This window comes from Arachis ipaensis, chromosome B10 (genome assembly GCF_059453495.1).
Source record: "Arachis ipaensis isolate K30076 ecotype BB chromosome B10, ASM5945349v1, whole genome shotgun sequence".
In the NCBI taxonomy this organism is placed as follows: Eukaryota; Viridiplantae; Streptophyta; class Magnoliopsida; order Fabales; family Fabaceae; genus Arachis; species Arachis ipaensis.
Genome location: NC_142435.1, coordinates 49,118,030 through 49,135,683, shown reverse-complemented (window position 1 = coordinate 49,135,683; position 17,654 = coordinate 49,118,030). Strand labels below are relative to the sequence as shown.

Below are 17,654 nucleotides of genomic sequence, written 5' to 3'. Positions count from 1 at the left end.
AGATACGCATTCAAGCCATTGCTAATAGAACAGAGGTGGTTGTTAGGCACATGTTCATAGGTGAGAATGATGATGAGTGTCACGGATCATCACATTCATCAAGTTGAATAACGAATGAATATCCTGGAGAAGAAATAGACTTGAGTTGAATAGAAAAACAATAGTACTTTGTATTAATTTATGAAGGACAGCAGAACTCCACACCTTAATCTATGGTGTGTAGAAACTCCACCGTTAAAAATACAAAAGTGATAATGGTGTAAGCATGGCCGAATGGCCAGCCTCCTAGGTCTAGGGACTAAACGTCCAAAGATGTGTGTCCAAATACAATAGTAAAAGGTCCTATTTATAGAGAACTAGTAGCCTAGGGTTACAGAAATAAGTAATTAATGCAGAAATCTTCTTCCGGGCTCACTTGGTGTATGCTTGGGCTGAGCATTGAAGCTTCCATGTGTAGAGACTTTTCTTGGAGTTAAACGCCAGCTTTTGTGCCAGTTTGGGTGTTTAACTCCAGCTTTTGTGCCAGTTTTGGAGTTAAACGCCAGAATTCTTGATCCGACATGGAACGCCTGTTTGGGCCATCAAATCTTGGGCAAAGTATAGACTATTATATATTGCTGGAAAGCCCGGGATGTCTACTTTCCAATGCAATTAAGAGCGCGCCAATTAAGCTTCTGTAGCTCTAGAAAATCCACTTTGAGTGCATGGATGTCAGAATCCAACAGCATCTGCAGTCCTTTTTCAGCCTCTGAATCAGATTTTTGCTCAGGTCCCTCAATTTCAGCTAGAAAATACCTGAAATCACAGAAAAACCAACAAACTCATAGTAAAGTCCAGAAGAGTGAATTTTATTTAAAAACTAATAAAAATATAATAAAAACTAATTAAAATATACTAAAAACATACTAAAAACAATGCCAAAAAGCGTATAAATTATCCGCTCATCACAACACCAAACATAAATTGTTGCTTGTCCCCAAGCAAATGAAAATCAAATAGGATAAAAAGAAGAGAATATACAATGAATTCCAAAAACATCTATGAAGATCAGTATTAATTAGATGAGCAGGGCTTTTAGCTTTTTGCTTCTGAAAAGTTTTGGCATCTCACTTTATCCTTTGAAGTTCAGAATGATTGGCTTCTATAGGAACTCAGAATCCAGATAGTGTTATTGATTCCCCTAGTTAAGTATGTTGATTCTTGAACACAGCTACTTTATGAGTCTTGGCCGTGACCCTAAGCACTTTGTTTTCCAGTATTACCACCGGATACGTAAATGCCACATACACATAACTGGGTGAACCTTTTCAGATTGTGACTCAGCTTTCCTAGAGTCCCCAATTAGAGGTGTCCAGGGTTCTTAAGCACACTCTTCTTTTTGCTTTGGACCTCGACTTTAACCGCTCAGTCTCAAGTTTTCACTTGACACCTTCACGCCACAAGCACATGGTTAGGGATAGCTTGGTTTAGCCGCTTAGGCCAGGATTTCATTCCTGTGGGCCCTCCTATCCACTAATGCTCAAAGCCTTTGATCCTTTTTATCACCCTTGCCTTTTGGTTTAAACGGGTATTGGCTTTTTCTGCTTGCTTTTCTTTTTCTTTCTTTTTCTTTTCTCTCTTTTTTTTTCGTATATATCCTTTTTTTTTCTGCAAGCTTTTCACTGCTTTTTCTTGATTCAAGAATCAATTTTATGATTTTTTAGATCATCAGATAACATTTATCCTTTTCCATCATTCTTTCAAGAGCCAACAATTTTAACATTCATAAACAATCAAATTCAAAAATATGCACTGTTCAAGCATTCATTCAGAAAAACAATAGTATTGCCACCACATCAAAATAATTAAACTGTTTTAAAATTTGAGATTCATGCACTTCTTTTTCTTTTTCAATTAAAAACATTTTTCATTTAAGAAAGGTAATGAATTCATTTTCATAGATTTAAGGCATAGACACTTAGACACTAATGATCATGTAATAAAGACACAAACATAAATAAACATAAGCATAAAAATTCGAAAAATAGGAAAATAAAGAACAAGGAAATTAAAGAATGGGTCCACCTTAGTGATGGCGGCTTGTTCTTCCTCTTGAAGATCTTATGGAGTGGTTGAGCTCCTCAATGTCTCTTCCTTGCCTTTGTTGTTCCTCTCTCATGGTTCTTTGGTCTTCCCTAATTTCATGGAGGAGGATGGAATGCTCTTGGTGCTCCACCCTTAGTTGTCCCATGTTGGAACTTAATTCTCCTAGGGAGGTGTTGATTTGCTCCCAATAGTTTTATGGAGAAAAATGCATCCCTTGAGGCATCTCAGGGATTTCATGAGGAGTTTCCTCATGCTCTTGTCCATGAGTGGGATCTCTTGTTTGCTCCATCCTTTTCTTAGTGATGGGCTTGTCCTCATCAATGAGGATGTCTTCCTCTATGTCAATTCCAGCTGAATTGCAGAGGTGACAAATGAGGTGAGGAAAGGCTAACCTTGCCAAAGTAGAGGACTTGTCTGCCACCTTGTAGAGTTCTTGGGATATAACCTCATGAACTTCTACTTCCTCTCTAATTATGATGCTATGAATCATGATGGCTCGGTCTATAGTAACTTCGGACTGGTTGCTAATAGGAATGATTGAGCGTTGGATGAACTCCAACCATCCCCTAGCCACGGGCTTGAGGTCATACCTTCTTAGTTGAACCGGCTTTCCTCTTGAATCACTCTTCCATTGAGCGCCCTCTTCATAGATGTCTATGAGGACTTGGTCCAACCTTTGATCAAAGTTGACCCTTCTAGTGTAGGAGTGTGCATCTCCTTGCATCATGGGCAAGTTGAATGCCAACCTTACATTTTCTGGACTAAATTCTAAGTATTTCCCTCGGACCATTGTAAGCCAATTCTTGGGGTCTGGGTTCACACTTTGATCATGGTTCTTGGTGATCCATGCATTGGCATAGAACTCTTGAACCATTAAGATTCCGACTTGTTGAATGGGGTTGGTGAGAACTTCCCAACCTCTTCTTCGGATCTCATGTCGGATCTCCGGATATTCGCCCTTTTTGAGCTTAAAAGGGACCTCGGGGATCACCTTCTTCTTGGCCACAACTTCATAGAAGTGGTCTTGATGCACCCTTAAGAGGAATCTCTCCATCTCCCATGACTCGGAGGTGGAAGCTTTTGCCTTCTCTTTCCTCTTTCTAGAGGTTTCTCCGGCCTTTGGTGCCATTAATGGTTATGGAAAAACAAAAAAAGCTTTAGCTTTTACCACACCAAACTTAGAAGGTTGCTCGTCCTCGAGCAAAAGAAGAAAGAAGAGAGTAGAAGAAGAAGAAATAGAGGAGATGGAGGGGGCTTAGTATTTCGGCCAAGGGGGAGGAGTAGTGTGTATGTTGTGTGAACATGAAGGAGTGAAAATGGGTTTATATAGGAGTGGAGAGGGGGGTATGGTTCGGCCATTATGCGTGGGTTTGGGTGGGAAAGTGGTTTGATTTTGAATGGTGAGGTAAGTGGGGTTTTATGAAGGATGGATGTCAGTGGTGAAGAGAATGGTGGGATTTGATAGGTGAGGGGTTTTTGGGAAAGAGTTGTTGAGGTGATTGGTGAATGGGTGAAGAAGAGAGAGAGAGGTAGGGTAGGTGGAGATTCTGTGGGGTCCACAGATCCTGAGGTGTCAAGGATTTCTCATCCCTGCACCATGTGGCGTACAAAACGCCCCTTGCTGCCAATCCTGGCATTAAACGCCAGGCTGTTGCACATTTCTGGTGTTAAACGCCAGTCTGGTGCACATTTCTGGTGTTAAACGCCCAGAATGGTGCCAGACTGGGCGTTTAACGCCCATTCTGCTACCCTTACTGGCGTTTAAACGCCAGTAAGTTTCTCCTCCAGGGTGTTCTATTTTTCATTCTGTTTTTCCTTCTGTTTTTGCTTTTTCAATTGTTTTTGTGACTTCACATGATCATCAACCTATAGAAAACATAAAATAACAAAAGAAAATAGAAATTTAATATAGATAAGTAAAAATTGGGTTGCCTCCCAATAAGCGCTTCTTTAATGTCAATAGCTTGACAGTGGCTCTCATGGAGCCTCACAGATGTTCAGAGCAATGTTGGAACCTCCCAACACCAAACTTAGAGTTTGACTGTAGGGGCTCTGTTTGACTCTGTATTGAGAGAAGCTCTTCATGCTTCCTCTCCATGGTGACAGAGGGATATCCTTGAGCTTTAAACACAAGGGAGTCTCCATTCACTTGAATGATCAATTCTCCTCTGTCAACATCAATCACAGCTTTTGCTGTGGCTAGGAAGGTTCTGCCAAGGATGATGAATTCATCCATACACTTCCCACTCTAGGATTATGAAGTCAGCAGGGATGTAGTGGCCTTCAACCTTTACAAAGACATCCTCTACAAGTCCATAAGCCTGTTTCTTTGAATTGTCTGCCATCTCCAGTGAGATTCTTGCAGCTTATACCTCAATGATCCCTAGCTTCTCCATTACAGAGAGAGGCATGAGGTTTATACTTGACCCTAGGTCACACAGAGCCTTCTCAAAGGTCATGGTGCCTATGGTACAAGGGATTGAGAATTTTCCAGGGTCTTGTCTCTTCAGAGGTAATTTCTGCCTAGTTAAGTCATCCAGTTCTTTGGTGAGCAATGGAGGTTCATCCTCCCAAGTCTCATTACCAAACAACTTGGCATTTAGCTTCATGATTACTCCAAGGTACTTAGCAACTTGCTCTTCAGTAACATCTTCATCCTCTTCAGAGGAAGAATACTCATCAGAGCTCATGAATGATAGAAGTAAATTCAATGGAATCTCTATAGTCTCAGTGTGAGCCTCAGATTCCCATGGTTCCTCATCAGGGAACTCCTTGGAGGTTAGTGGACGTCCATTGAAGTCTTCCTCAGTGGAGATCACTGCCTCTTCCTCCTCTCCAGGTTCGGCCGTGTGGGTTGTGGTTATAGCCTTGTACTCTCTTTTTGGATTCTCTTCTGTATTGCTTGGGAGAGTACCAGGAGGGAGTTCAGTAATTTTCTTACTCAGCTGACCCACTTGTGCCTCCAAATTTCTAATGGAGGACCTTGTTTCAGTCATGAAACTTTGAGTGGTTTTAATTAGATCAGAGACTATAGCTGCTAAGTCAGAATGGCTCTGCTTAGAATTCTCTATCTGTTGCTGAGAAGATGATGGAAAAGGTTTGCCATTGCTAAACCTATTTCTTCCACCATTATTGTTGTTGAAGCCTTGTTGAGGCCTCTGTTGATCCTTCCATGAGAGGTTTGGATGATTTCTCCATGAAGGGTTTAGGTGTTTCCATAGGGTTCTCCCATGTAATTCACCTCTTCCATTGCTGGGTTCTCAGGATCATAAGCTTCTTCTTCAGAGGAAGCTTCCTTAGTACTGCCTGTTGCTGCTTGCATTCCAGACAGACTCTGAGAAATCATATTGACTTGTTGGGTCAATATTTTATTCTGAGCCAATATGGCATTCAGAGTATCAATCTCAAGAACTCCTTTCTTCTGAGTTATCCCATTATTCACAGGATTTCTTTCAGAAATGTACATGAATTGGTTATTTGCAACCATTTCAATGAGTTCCTGAGCTTCTGCAGGCGTCTTCTTCAGATGAAGAGATCCTCCAGCAGAGCTATCCAATGACATCTTGGATAGCTCAGACAGACCATCATAGAAAATACCTATGATGCTCCATTCAGAAAGCATGTCAGAAGGACATCTTCTGATCAATTGCTTGTATCTTTCCCAAGCTTCATAGAGGGATTCACCTTCCTTCTATCTGAAGGTTTGGACTTCCACTCTAAGCTTACTCAATTTTTGAGGTGGAAAGAACATTGCCAAGAAGGCATTAACTAGATTTTCCCAAGAGTTTAGGCTTTCTTTAGATTGTGAATCCAACCATGTCCTAGCTCTGTCTCTTACAGCAAAAGGAAAAAGCATGAGTCTGTAGACTTCAGGGTCAACCCCATTGGTCTTGACAGTGTCACAGATTTGCAAGAATTCAGCTAAGAACTGATGAGGATCTTCCAATGGAAGTCCATGAAACTTGCAATTCTGTTGCATTAGAGAAAATAATTGAGGCTTAAGCTCAAAGTTGTTTGCACTAATGGCAGGGATTGAGATGCTTCTCCCATAGAAGTCGGGAGTAGGTATAGTAAAGTCACCAAGCACCTTCCTTGCATTGTTGGCATTGTTGTTTTCGGCTGCCATGGTTTCTTCTTCCTTGAAAAGCTCTGTTAGGCCCTCTAGAGAGAATTGTGCTTTAGCTTCTCTTAGTTTTCTCTTCAAGGTCCTTTCAGGTTCAGGATCAGCTTGAACAAGTATGCCTTTATCTTTGTTCCTGCTCATATGAAAGAGAAGAGAACAAGAAAGTAGAGAATCTTCTATATCACAGTATAGAGATTCCTTGAGGTGTCAGAGGAAAAGAAGAATAGAAGGAGGAGGTAGATAGAAGAGAATTCGAACATATAAAGAAGGAGGGAGTTCGAATTGTACCTTGAGGAAGATTGTTAGTTCTTTAAATAGAAGGTTGTGAGAAGAGGGGAAGAATTTTCGAAAATAAAGTAAAAGATTTTGAAATAATTAAAAGAAATTTTGAAAAATTGATTGATGATTTTTGAAAACTAAAATTGGGAAAGAAATTAAGTGATTTTTGAAAAAGATATGATTGAGAAGATATGATTGAAGATCAATTTAAAAAGAGAAAGTTTTAAAATCAAAGTTGATTACTTGACTAACAAGAAATTAGAAGATATAATTCTAGAATTAAAACTTTTGATCCTTTCTTAATAGGCAAGCAACAACTATAAAATTTTGAAGTAAATCATTAATTATAACAAGGATTTTTGAAAATAATAAAAAATGGAAAGAAATTGATTTTGAAGAGATATGATTGAAAAGATATGATTTGAAAAAGATTTGATTTTGAAAAATTATGAAGATTTGAAAAAATTTGAATTAAAAACAAAATCTTCCCTCTTGTGTCATCCTGGCGTTAAACGCCCAGAATGGCATCCATTCTGGTGTTTAACGCCCAAAATCCTACCTTTTTGGGCGTTAAACGCCCAGCCAGTACCTGGCTGGCGTTTAAACGCCAGTTTTCCTTCTTCACTGGGCGTTTTGAACGCCCAGCTTTTTCTATTTGATTCCTCTGCTGAATGTTCTGAATCTTCAATTCTCTGTATTATTAGCTTGAAAAGACACAATTTTAAAAATATTTTTGAATCAAAAAATGCAACTAAGATCAAATGAACAATGCATGCAAGACACCAAACTTAGAAATTTTGTATTAGAGGCTTTAACAAATTGAGAATGCATAAAAAAACAACAAAACACACAAAACAGGAGAATTTAAAGATCAGAGCACTGAAATCATCAAGAACAACTTGAAGATCAATGAAGAACAATATGTATAAATTTGGAAAATGCAAGAAGAAAAAAGTCATGCAATTGACACCAAACTTAAAAATTGATACTAGACTCAAACAAGAAACATAAAATATTTTTGATTTTTATGGTTTTATAAATTTTTTTTGTGATTTTCGAAACTTATATGGAAAAGAAAATAAAGAGAATCAAAACTTTTAATAAGAATTCCAGGAATCATGCAATGTTAGTCTAAAGCTTCAGTCTAAAAAGATTAGAAATGTTTGGCCAAGCTTCAGCAGGACATTACACTCAGCAGCTAAATTGATGAGAATCAATCAGCTTTTGTGATGATAAGAACATCACCTTGAAACTCTAGAATCCATTCTTAAAAATTCTGAAAAGTACCTAATCTAAGCAACAAGATGAACCGTCAGTTGTCCAAACTCGAACAATCCCCGGCAACGGCGCCAAAAACTTGGTGCACGAAATTGTGATCATCAACAATGGCGCCAAAGGACTTGGAGCTCCTAAACGTGAATCACACTTTGTCACAATTCCGCACAACTAACCAGCAAGTGCACTGGGTCGTCCAAGTAATACCTTACGTGAGTAAGGGTCGATCCCACGGGGATTGTCGGCTTGAAGCAAGCTATGGTCATCTTGTAAATCTCAGTCAGGCAGATTCAAATGCTGATGGAGGATTGATAATTAAAAGATGAATAAAACATAAAATAAAGATAGAGATACTTATGTAATTCTTTGGTTGGAATTTCAGATAAGCGTTTGAAGATGCTTTGTTCCTCCTGAACCTCTACTTTCCTATTTCCTTCTTCCAATCATTCATATTCCTTTCCATGGCAAGCTTTATGTTGGGCATCACCGTTGTCAATGGCTACTTCCCGTCCTCTCAGTGAAAACGTTCCAAATGCGCTGTCACCGCACGGCTAATCATCTGTCGGTTCTCGATCATGCTGGAATAGGATCCATTGATCCTTTTGCGTCTGTCACACGCCCAACAATCGTGAGTTTGAAGCTCGTCACAGTCATCCCTTCCCAGATCCTACTCAGAATACCACAGACAAGGTTTAGACGTTCCGAATCTCAGGAATGGCTGCCAATAATTCTAGCCTATACCATGAAGGTTCCAATCTTAGATTAAAAACCCAAGAGATACGCATTCAAGCCATTGCTAATAGAACAGAGGTGGTTGTCAGGCACATGTTCATAGGTGAGAATGATGATGAGTGTCACGGATCATCACATTCATCAAGTTGAAGAACGAATGAATATCCTGGAGAAGAAATAGACTTGAGTTGAATAGAAAAACAATAGTACTTTGTATTAATTTATGAAGGACAGCAGAGCTCCACACCTTAATCTATGGTGTGTAGAAAGTCCACCATTGAAAATACAAAAGTGATAATGGTGTAAGCATGGCCGAATGGCCAGCCTCCAAGGTCTAGGGACTAAACGTCCAAAGATATGTGTCCAAATACAATAGTAAAATGTCCTATTTATAGAGAACTAGTAGCCTAGGGTTACAGAAATAAGTAATTAATGCCGAAATCTTCTTCCAGACCCACTTGGTATGTGCTTGGGCTGAGCATTGAAGCTTCCATGTATAGAGACTTTTCTTGGAGTTAAACGCCAGCTTTTGTGCCAGTTTGGGCGTTTAACTCCAGCTTTTGTGCCAGTTTTGGAGTTAAACGCCAGAATTCTTGAGCTGACTTGGAATGCCTGTTTGGGTCATCAAATCTTAGGCAAAGTATAGACTATTATATATTGCTGGAAAGCCCAGAATGTCTACTTTCCAACGCAATTGAGAGCGCGCCAATTGGGTTTCTGTAGCTCCAGAAAATCTACTTTGAGTGCAGGGAGGTCAGAATCCAACAGCATCTGCAGTCCTTTTTCAGCCTCTGAATCAGATTTTTGCTCAGGTCCCTCAATTTCAGCCAGAAAATACCTGAAATCACATAAAAACACACAAACTCATAGTAAAGTCCAGAAGAGTGATTTTTATTTAAAAACTAATAAAAATATAATAAAAACTAATTAAAATATACTAAAAATATACTAAAAATAATGCCAAAAAGCGTATAAATTATCCGCTCATCAAGGGACCTGAGCAAAAATCTGATTCAGAGGCTGAAAAAGAACTGCAGATGCTGTTGGATTCTGACCTGCTTGAACTCAAAGTGGATTTTCTGGAGCTACAGAAGCCCAATTGGCGCGCTCTCATTTGCTTTGGAAAGTAGACATCCTGGGCTTTCCAGCAATATATAATAGTCCATACTTTGCCCGAGTTGAGATCATGCAAACTGACGTTTAATGCCAACTTTCTACCCTATTCTGGCGTAAAACGCCAGAACTGGCATAAAAATTGGAGTTAAACGCCAGAAACAGGCAGCAACCTGGCGTTTAACTCCAAGAAAAGTCTCTACACATGGAAGCCTCAATGCTCAGCCCAAGCACACACCAAGTGGGCCCCGGAAGTGGATTTCTGCACTATCTATCTTAATTTACCCATTTTCTATAAACCTAGGTTATTAGTTTAGTATAAAAACTACTTTTAGAGATTTATTTTGTACCTCATAACATTTCATATTAGAACTTGTATTTTCTACAGCATGAGTCTCTAAACTCCATGGTTGGGGGTGAGGAGCTCTGCTGTGTTTCAATGGATTAATGCAATTACTACTGTTTCTCATTCAATCACGCTTGTTTCTATTCTAAGATACTTATTCGCACTTCAACATGATGAATGTGATGATCCGTGACACTCATCACCATTCTCAACCTATGAACGCGTGCCTGATAACCACTTCTGTTCTACCTTAGATTGAATGTATATCTCTTGGGTTTCTAATCTAAGATTAGAACCTTCATGGTATAGGCTAGAATTATTGGCGGCCATTCTTGAGATCCAGAAAGTCTAAACCTTGTCTATGGTATTCCGAGTAGGATCTGGGATGGGATGACTGTGACGAGCTTCAAACTCACGAGTGTTGGGCGTAGTGACAGACGCAAAAGGATCAATGGATCCTATTCCAACATGAGTGAGAATCAACAGATGCTTAGCCGTGCTGTGACAGCGTATTTGGACCATTTTCACTAAGAGGACGGATGGTAGCCATTGACAACGATGATCCACCAACATACAGCTTGCCATGGAAGGAGCCTTGCGTGCGTGAAGAAGAAGACAGTAGGAAAGCAGAGATTCAGAAGACAGAGCATCTCCAAAACCTCAACCTGTTCTCCATTACTGCATAACAAGTATTTATATCATGTTCTTTTACTTTTTACAATTAAAACTAAGAATCATTACTGATATCCTGACTAAGAATTACAAGATAACCATAGCTTGCTTCAAGCCGACAATCTCAGTGGGATCGACCCTTACTCACGTAAGGTATTACTTGGACGACCCAGTGCACTTGCTGGTTAGTTGTGCGGAATTGTAAAAGTGTGATTGTGATTTCGTGCACCAAGTTTTTGGCGCTGTTGCCGGGGATTGTTCCAGTTTGGACAACTGACGGTTTATTTTGTTGCTTAGATTAGTAGAATTTTTCTTTTCAGTTGAGAGTCTTCTATTATTATTTTTGGTTAAAATTTTAAAATTTTTATTTTATTTTTCTTAATTATTTTTGAAAATTTTCAAAACCAATAACTTCATAATTTAGTCTTCTATTTGAGTCTAATTTCATATTTTATGTTTGGTGTCAGTTGCATAATCTTATTTTTCTGTCATTTTTTTCGAATTATCAGTGCTCAGAATATAAAAATTTTTATGTTTGGTGTCCTTTGTGTTTCTGTTTTCTTAAAATTTTTTCAAAAGTTGCTCTTAGTGTTCATTTTGATATTCAAAGCTTCCTTGTTGTTTTCCTTGTTTTGATCTAAAAATTTTAAGTTTGGTGTCGTTTTTACTGTTTTTCTCCTTCTTCATTAAAGTCAAAAATATCTTTTCTCTTTAATTTGATTGATTTTTGAATTCTTCCTTTAGAAATTCAGATTTTTATTTTAAAACTTCTTATTTTATCTTATCTTAGTTTTGGAATTTCAAAATTCAAATCTTTTTCAAAAATCATATCCAAGGTTTTTCAAATTTTCTTAATTAATCAATTATTTTAGTTTTCGAAACTTTTATTTTATTTTCCATTTATTTTATTTTATTTTATTCGGTTGCTTTTAATTAAATAAAATAAAATAAAAATATATTTTATTTGCAATTCACATCAATTCCCTTTTTTCCATCATAGACCAAAGTGGGAATGAACAGTTTAGAAGGACTCTGGGGTCATATGCTAATCCCATTACTGCTGCATATGGGAGTAGCATCTGTATACCTCCCATCAGAGCAAGCAGTTTTGAGCTAAATCCTCAGCTCATTGTAATGGTGCAGCAAAATTGCCAGTATTCCGGTCTTCCATAGGAAGAACCTACTGAGTTTCTAGCACAGTTCTTGCAAATTGCTGACACAGTACATGACAAGGAAATAGATCTGGATGTCTATAGATTATTATTGTTTCCATTTGCTGTAAAAGATCAAGCTAATAAGTGGTTAAATAACCAACCCACAGTAAGCATAAGAACATGGAAACAGTTATCAGACAAATTCCTGAATCAATATTACCCTCCAAAAAGGATGACACAGCTAAGGCTAGACATCTAAGGCTTTAAACAAAAGGATAATGAATCTCTTTACAATGCCTGGGAGAGGTACAGATGGATGCTAAGGAAATGCCCCTCTGAAATGTTTTCAGAGTAGGTGCAGTTAGACATCTTTTATTATGGGCTTACAGAAAAAGCTCAAATATCTCTAGGTCACTCAGCTGGTGGATCTATACACATGAGAAAGACAATTGAAGAGGCTCAAGAGCTCATTGATACAGTTGCTAGAAATCAGCATCTGTACTTAAGCAGTGAGTCCTCCCTAAAAGAATAGGCTAAAGCAGTATCCACTGAACTTAGTCCTCAAGAACAATTTGATGAACTCAATCAGCAATTGCTTATTATAACAAAACAGTTCGCAGAATTCAAGGAGATGCTCCAAGACACTAAAATAGATAACAGAAGAATGCCAAGCTGTTCAATTAAGGAGTGGGAAGACATTAAATGTCTCAACTCAAGGCAGCAGAAAGCCAAGAAAGGAACAACTGACAGAGGATGAGCAGACCACTATCCAAAATCCCTCTGAGGACAGTAAGAGCCCAGAGAGGAATGATTCTGGCGTTCAAACGCCAGAAAAGGGTGAAAAACTGGCGTTAAATGCCCAATCCATGTCCAGTTCTGGCGTTCAAACACCAGAAAAGGGTAGGAATCTGGCGTTAAGCGCCCAATCCATGTCCAGTTCTGGCATTCAAACGCCAGAAAAGGGTAGGAATCTAGCGTTAAACGCCCATCCATCTCCCTATCCTGGCGTTCAAATGCCAATGAGGGATCATACACCTGCAAGTGCTGATAATAACTCCCTCAATAAGGCTTCTCAACCTGCCTCTGTAGGAAATAAACCTGCAGCAACTAAGGTTGAAGAATACAAAGCCAAGACGCCTTATCCTCAGAAACTCCGCCAAGCGGAACAGGATAAACAATTTGCCCGCTTTGCAGACTATCTCAGGACTCTTGAAATAAAGATTCCGTTTGCAGAGGCACTTGAGCAAATACCCTCTTATGCTAAGTTCATGAAAGAGATTTTAAGTCATAAGAAGGATTGGAGAGAAACTGAAAAAGTTTTTCTCAATGAAGAATGCAGTGCAGTCATTCTAACAAGCTTACCAGAAAAGCTTAAGGATCCCGGAAGCTTTATGATACCATGCACATTAAAGGGTACTTGTACCAAGACAGCTCTATGTGACCTTGGGGCAAGTATCAATCTAATCCCTGCATCCACTATCAGAAAAGCTTGGCTTGACTTAAGAGGTCAAACCAACCCGGATATGTCTTCAACTTGCTGATGGCTCCATTAAATATCCATCAGGCATAATTAAGGACATGATTGTCAAGGTTGGGCCATTTGCCTTTTTCACTGACTTTGTAGTGCTGGAAATGGAGGAGCACAAGAGTGCAACTCTCATTCTAGGAAGACCCTTCCTAGCAACTGGACGAACTCTCATTGATGTCCAAAAAAGGGAAGTGACCCTAAGCGTCAATGAGGATGAGTTCAAGTTAAATGCTGGCAAAGCTATGCAGCATCCAGACACATCAAATGACTGCATGAGCGTTGATATTATTGACTCCTTGGTGGAAGAGATCAATATGACTGAGAGTCTTAAATCAGAGCTAGAGGACATCTTTAAAGATGTTCAGCCTGATCTGGAGGAATCAGAGGAAATAAAAGAACTTCTGAAAATTCCTCAGGAAGAGGAAAAACCTCCTAAATCTGAGCTCAAGCCACTACCACCATCCCTGAAATATGCATTTCTGGGAGAAGGTGACACTTTTCCGGTGATCATAAGCTCTGCTTTAAATCCACAAGAAGAGAAAGCACTACTTCAAGTGCTAAGGACACACAAGACAGCTCTTGGGTGGTCCATAAGTGATCTTAAGGGCATAAGCCCAGCAAGATGCATGCACAAGATCCTATTGGAGGACGATGCTAAGCCAGTCATTCAACCATAGAGGCGGCTAAATCCAGCCATGAAGGAGGTGGTGCAGAAAGAGGTCACCAAGTTACTGGAGGCTAGGATTATTTATCCTATTTCTGATAGCCCCTGGGTGAGCCCTGTCCAAGTTGTCCCCAAGAAGAGAGGCATGACAGTGGTTCATAATGAAAAGAATGAAATGGTTCCTACAAGAACAGTTACAGGGTGGCGTATGTGTATTGATTACAGAAGGGTCAATACAGCCACCAGGAATGATCACTTTCCTTTACCATTCATAGACCAGATGCTAGAGAGACTAGCAGGTCATGAATACTACTGCTTTTTGGATGGCTATTCAGGTTACAACCAAATTGCAGTAGATCCTCAGAACCAAGAGAAAAAAGCATTCACATGTCCTTCTGGAGTGTTTGCCTACAGAAGGATGCGTTTTGGTCTGTGCAATGCACCTGCAACCTTTCAGAGGTGCATGCTCTCTATCTTCTCTGATATGGTAGAGAAATTTATGGAAGTCTTCATGGATGACTTTTCAGTGTTTGGAGACTCATTCAGCTCCTGCCTTGACCATTTAGCACTTGTTCTGAAAAGATGCCAAGAGACCAACCTAGTTTTAAACTGGAAAAAATGTCACTTTATGGTGACTGAAGGAATTGTCCTTAGGCATAAAATTTCAAACAAGGGAATAGAGGTGGATCAAGCTAAAGTAGAGGTAATTGAAAAATTACCACCACTGCCAACGTTAAGGCAATCAGAAGCTTTCTAGGGCATGCATGATTCTATAGGAGGTTTATAAAGGATTTTTCAAAAATTGCAAAACCTCTGAGTAATCTGCTAGCTGCTGACACGCCATTTGTGTTTGACACAGAGTGTCTGCAGGCGTTTGAAACTCTGAAAGCTAAGCTGGTCACAACACCAGTTATTTCTGCACCAGACTGGACATTACCATTCGAACTAATGTGTGATGCTAGTGACCATGCCATTGGTACAATACTGGGACAGAGGCATAACAAGCTTCTGCATGTTATTTATTATGCTAGCCGTGTTTTAAATGTTGCACAGAAAAATTACACAACCACAGAAAAAGAGCTGCTTGCAGTGGTTTATGCCATTGACAAGTTTAGATCATACTTAGTAGGATCAAAAGTGATTGTGTACACTGACCATGCTGCTCTTAAATATCTACTTACAAAGCAGGATTCAAAACCCAGGTTCATAAGATGGGTGTTGCTTCTGCAAGAGTTTGATATAGAAATAAGAGACAGAAAAGGGACAGAGAACCAAGTGGCTGATCATCTTTCCCGAATAGAACCAGTTGAAGGGGTGTCCTTCCCCTCTATTGAGATCTCTGAAACCTTTCCAGATGAGCAACTATTTGCCATTCAGGAAACACCATGGTTTGTAGACATTGTAAACTATAAGGCAGTAAGATTCATACCCAATGAGTACAGCAGGCAGCAAACAAAGAAATTAATTTCTGATGCAAAGTACTACTTATGGGATGAACCATATCTCTTTAAGAAATATGCAGACGGAATAATCCGTAGATGTGTGCCCAAGGAAGAGGCACAGAAGATCTTATGGCATTGCCATGGATCACAATATGGAGGCCATTTCGGAGGTGAGCGAATAGCCACCAAGGTTATCCAATGTGGCTTCTACTTGCTTACTCTCTATAGAGACTCCCGAGAGTTTGTACGTAATTGTGACAGCTGCCAAAGAGCTGGTAATCTGCCTCATAGTTACGCCATACCTCAACAAAGGATCTTGGAGATTGAGTTGTTTGATGTATGGGGTATTGACTTCATGGGGCCTTTCCCACCATCATACTCAAACACGTATATTCTGGTGGCAGTAGACTATGTATCTAAATGGGTAGAGGCAATTGCAATACCCACTAATGATACAAAGACAGTGCTGAAGTTCCTCCAGAAATATATCTTCAGCAGGTTTGGTGTCCCTAGAGTACTAATCAGTGATGGGGGCACTCATTTCTGCAATAAACAGCTTTACTCTGCTATGGTCTGGTATGAAATTAGCCACAAGGTAGTAACTCCATATCATCCAAAGACAAATGGGCAGGCTGAAGTCTCTAATAGAGAACTAAAAAGAATCCTGGAATGGACTGTAATTGCCCATAGAAGGGATTGGGCAAAAAGCTTGGACGATGCTCTGTGGGCATACAGAACATCGTTCAAGACTCCTATAGGAACCTCTCTATACCAGCTTGTGTATGGCAAGGCCTGTCATCTACCCATGGAACTGGAGCATAAGGCCTACTGGGCAACCAGGTTCCTAAACCTGGATGCTAAGTTAGCTGGAGAGAAGAGATTACTCCAGTTAAATGAGCTAGAGGAATTCAGACTCAATGCTTTCAAAAATACAAAAATTTACAAAGAGAAAGCAAAAAGGTGGCATGATAAGAAACTTTCATCCAGAGTCTTTAAACCAGGATAGAAGGTTCAGTTGTTTAACTCTAGGCTCAGATTACTCCCCGTGAAATTAAAATCCTAGTGGAGGGGACCATATGTGATTACAAGTGTGTCACCATATGGCTATGTGGAGCTTCAAGACATTGATTTTAATAAGAAGTTCATTGTTAATGGACAGAAAGTCAAGCATTATCTTGAAGGCAATGTTGAGCAAGAATGCTCAAGGCTGAGACTGGATTAAAGCTCAGTAAGGTCCAGCTAAAGACAATAAAGAAGCGCTTGCTGGGAGGCAACTCAGCCATTAGCTAAGTTTATTTGTTATTTAAATAATAATTATATGACTTTGATATAAATTTTCTTCAAGGTTAATTATCAATTGCAGGAGTTCACAGAGTTACAGAAGAATTCAGAACATAAAGCAGAAAAAAGGAGCTCACTAGCACAAAAACACCAGTAAGGGTTATTGTGGGCGTTAAACACCAGAATGGGCACCATTCTGGACGTTTAACGCCAGTAAAGATACCTTTTTGGGCGTTAAACGCCAAAATTACAGCATCTTGGACGTTTTTCTAAACGCCCAGTGATAAAGGCTTTCTTGCGTTTAACGCTAGCCAGGGTACCTGGCTGGGCATTAAACACCCAAAAGAAGCAACAAATGGGCGTTAAACGCCAGAATGAGTGCCATTCTGGGCGTTTAACGCCAGGAATATGGAGGGGAGGAAGTTTTGTTTCCAACTCAAATTTTTTTCAAATTTTCATGGTTCCATCCAAAGTTTCTTGCCAAAACATGTTACAAATTATCATCTTTCAATTTCAATTTCAAAAAAATAAAACAAATTAAAAATAAATTTTTCTTTAATCCTAAAAATTTTTCTCAAATCTTCTTCAATTTCTTTTCAAATCTTTTTCAAAACTCATCTATCTTTTTAATTTCTTCTCAAATCTTTTCAACTCATCCTATTATCTTTTCAAATTCAGATTTATCTTTTTTCAAATCTCTCATATCTTTTCAATTTTAAAATTTCATCTTTTTCATATCATATTTATCTTTTACAAATCATATCTTCTATCATATCTTTTTCAAAATTTTCGAACCCATCCCCTCCCTTATAAATTCACAATCGGCCTCCCCCTCTCCTTCATAACTCAAATTTGACTCTCCTTCTATTCCTCTCCTTTCCTTTCTTTTGCTTGAGGACAAGCAAACCTCTAAGTTTGGTGTGTTTTTTGTGATCACTGAGCTAAGATTCACTAAGATCA

The 17,654-nt window shown here is 39.2% G+C and overlaps 1 non-coding gene across 1 annotated transcript; it reads left to right on the top strand.

Annotated features, from left to right (window-relative positions):
* The first annotated feature begins 5,701 nt into the window (after positions 1–5,701).
* LOC148579975 (small nucleolar RNA R71) lies at positions 5,702–5,809 on the top strand. The gene has a single exon (XR_015897059.1). It is a non-coding gene; the product is annotated as a small nucleolar RNA R71 (small nucleolar RNA).
* The last annotated feature ends 11,845 nt before the right edge of the window (positions 5,810–17,654 follow it).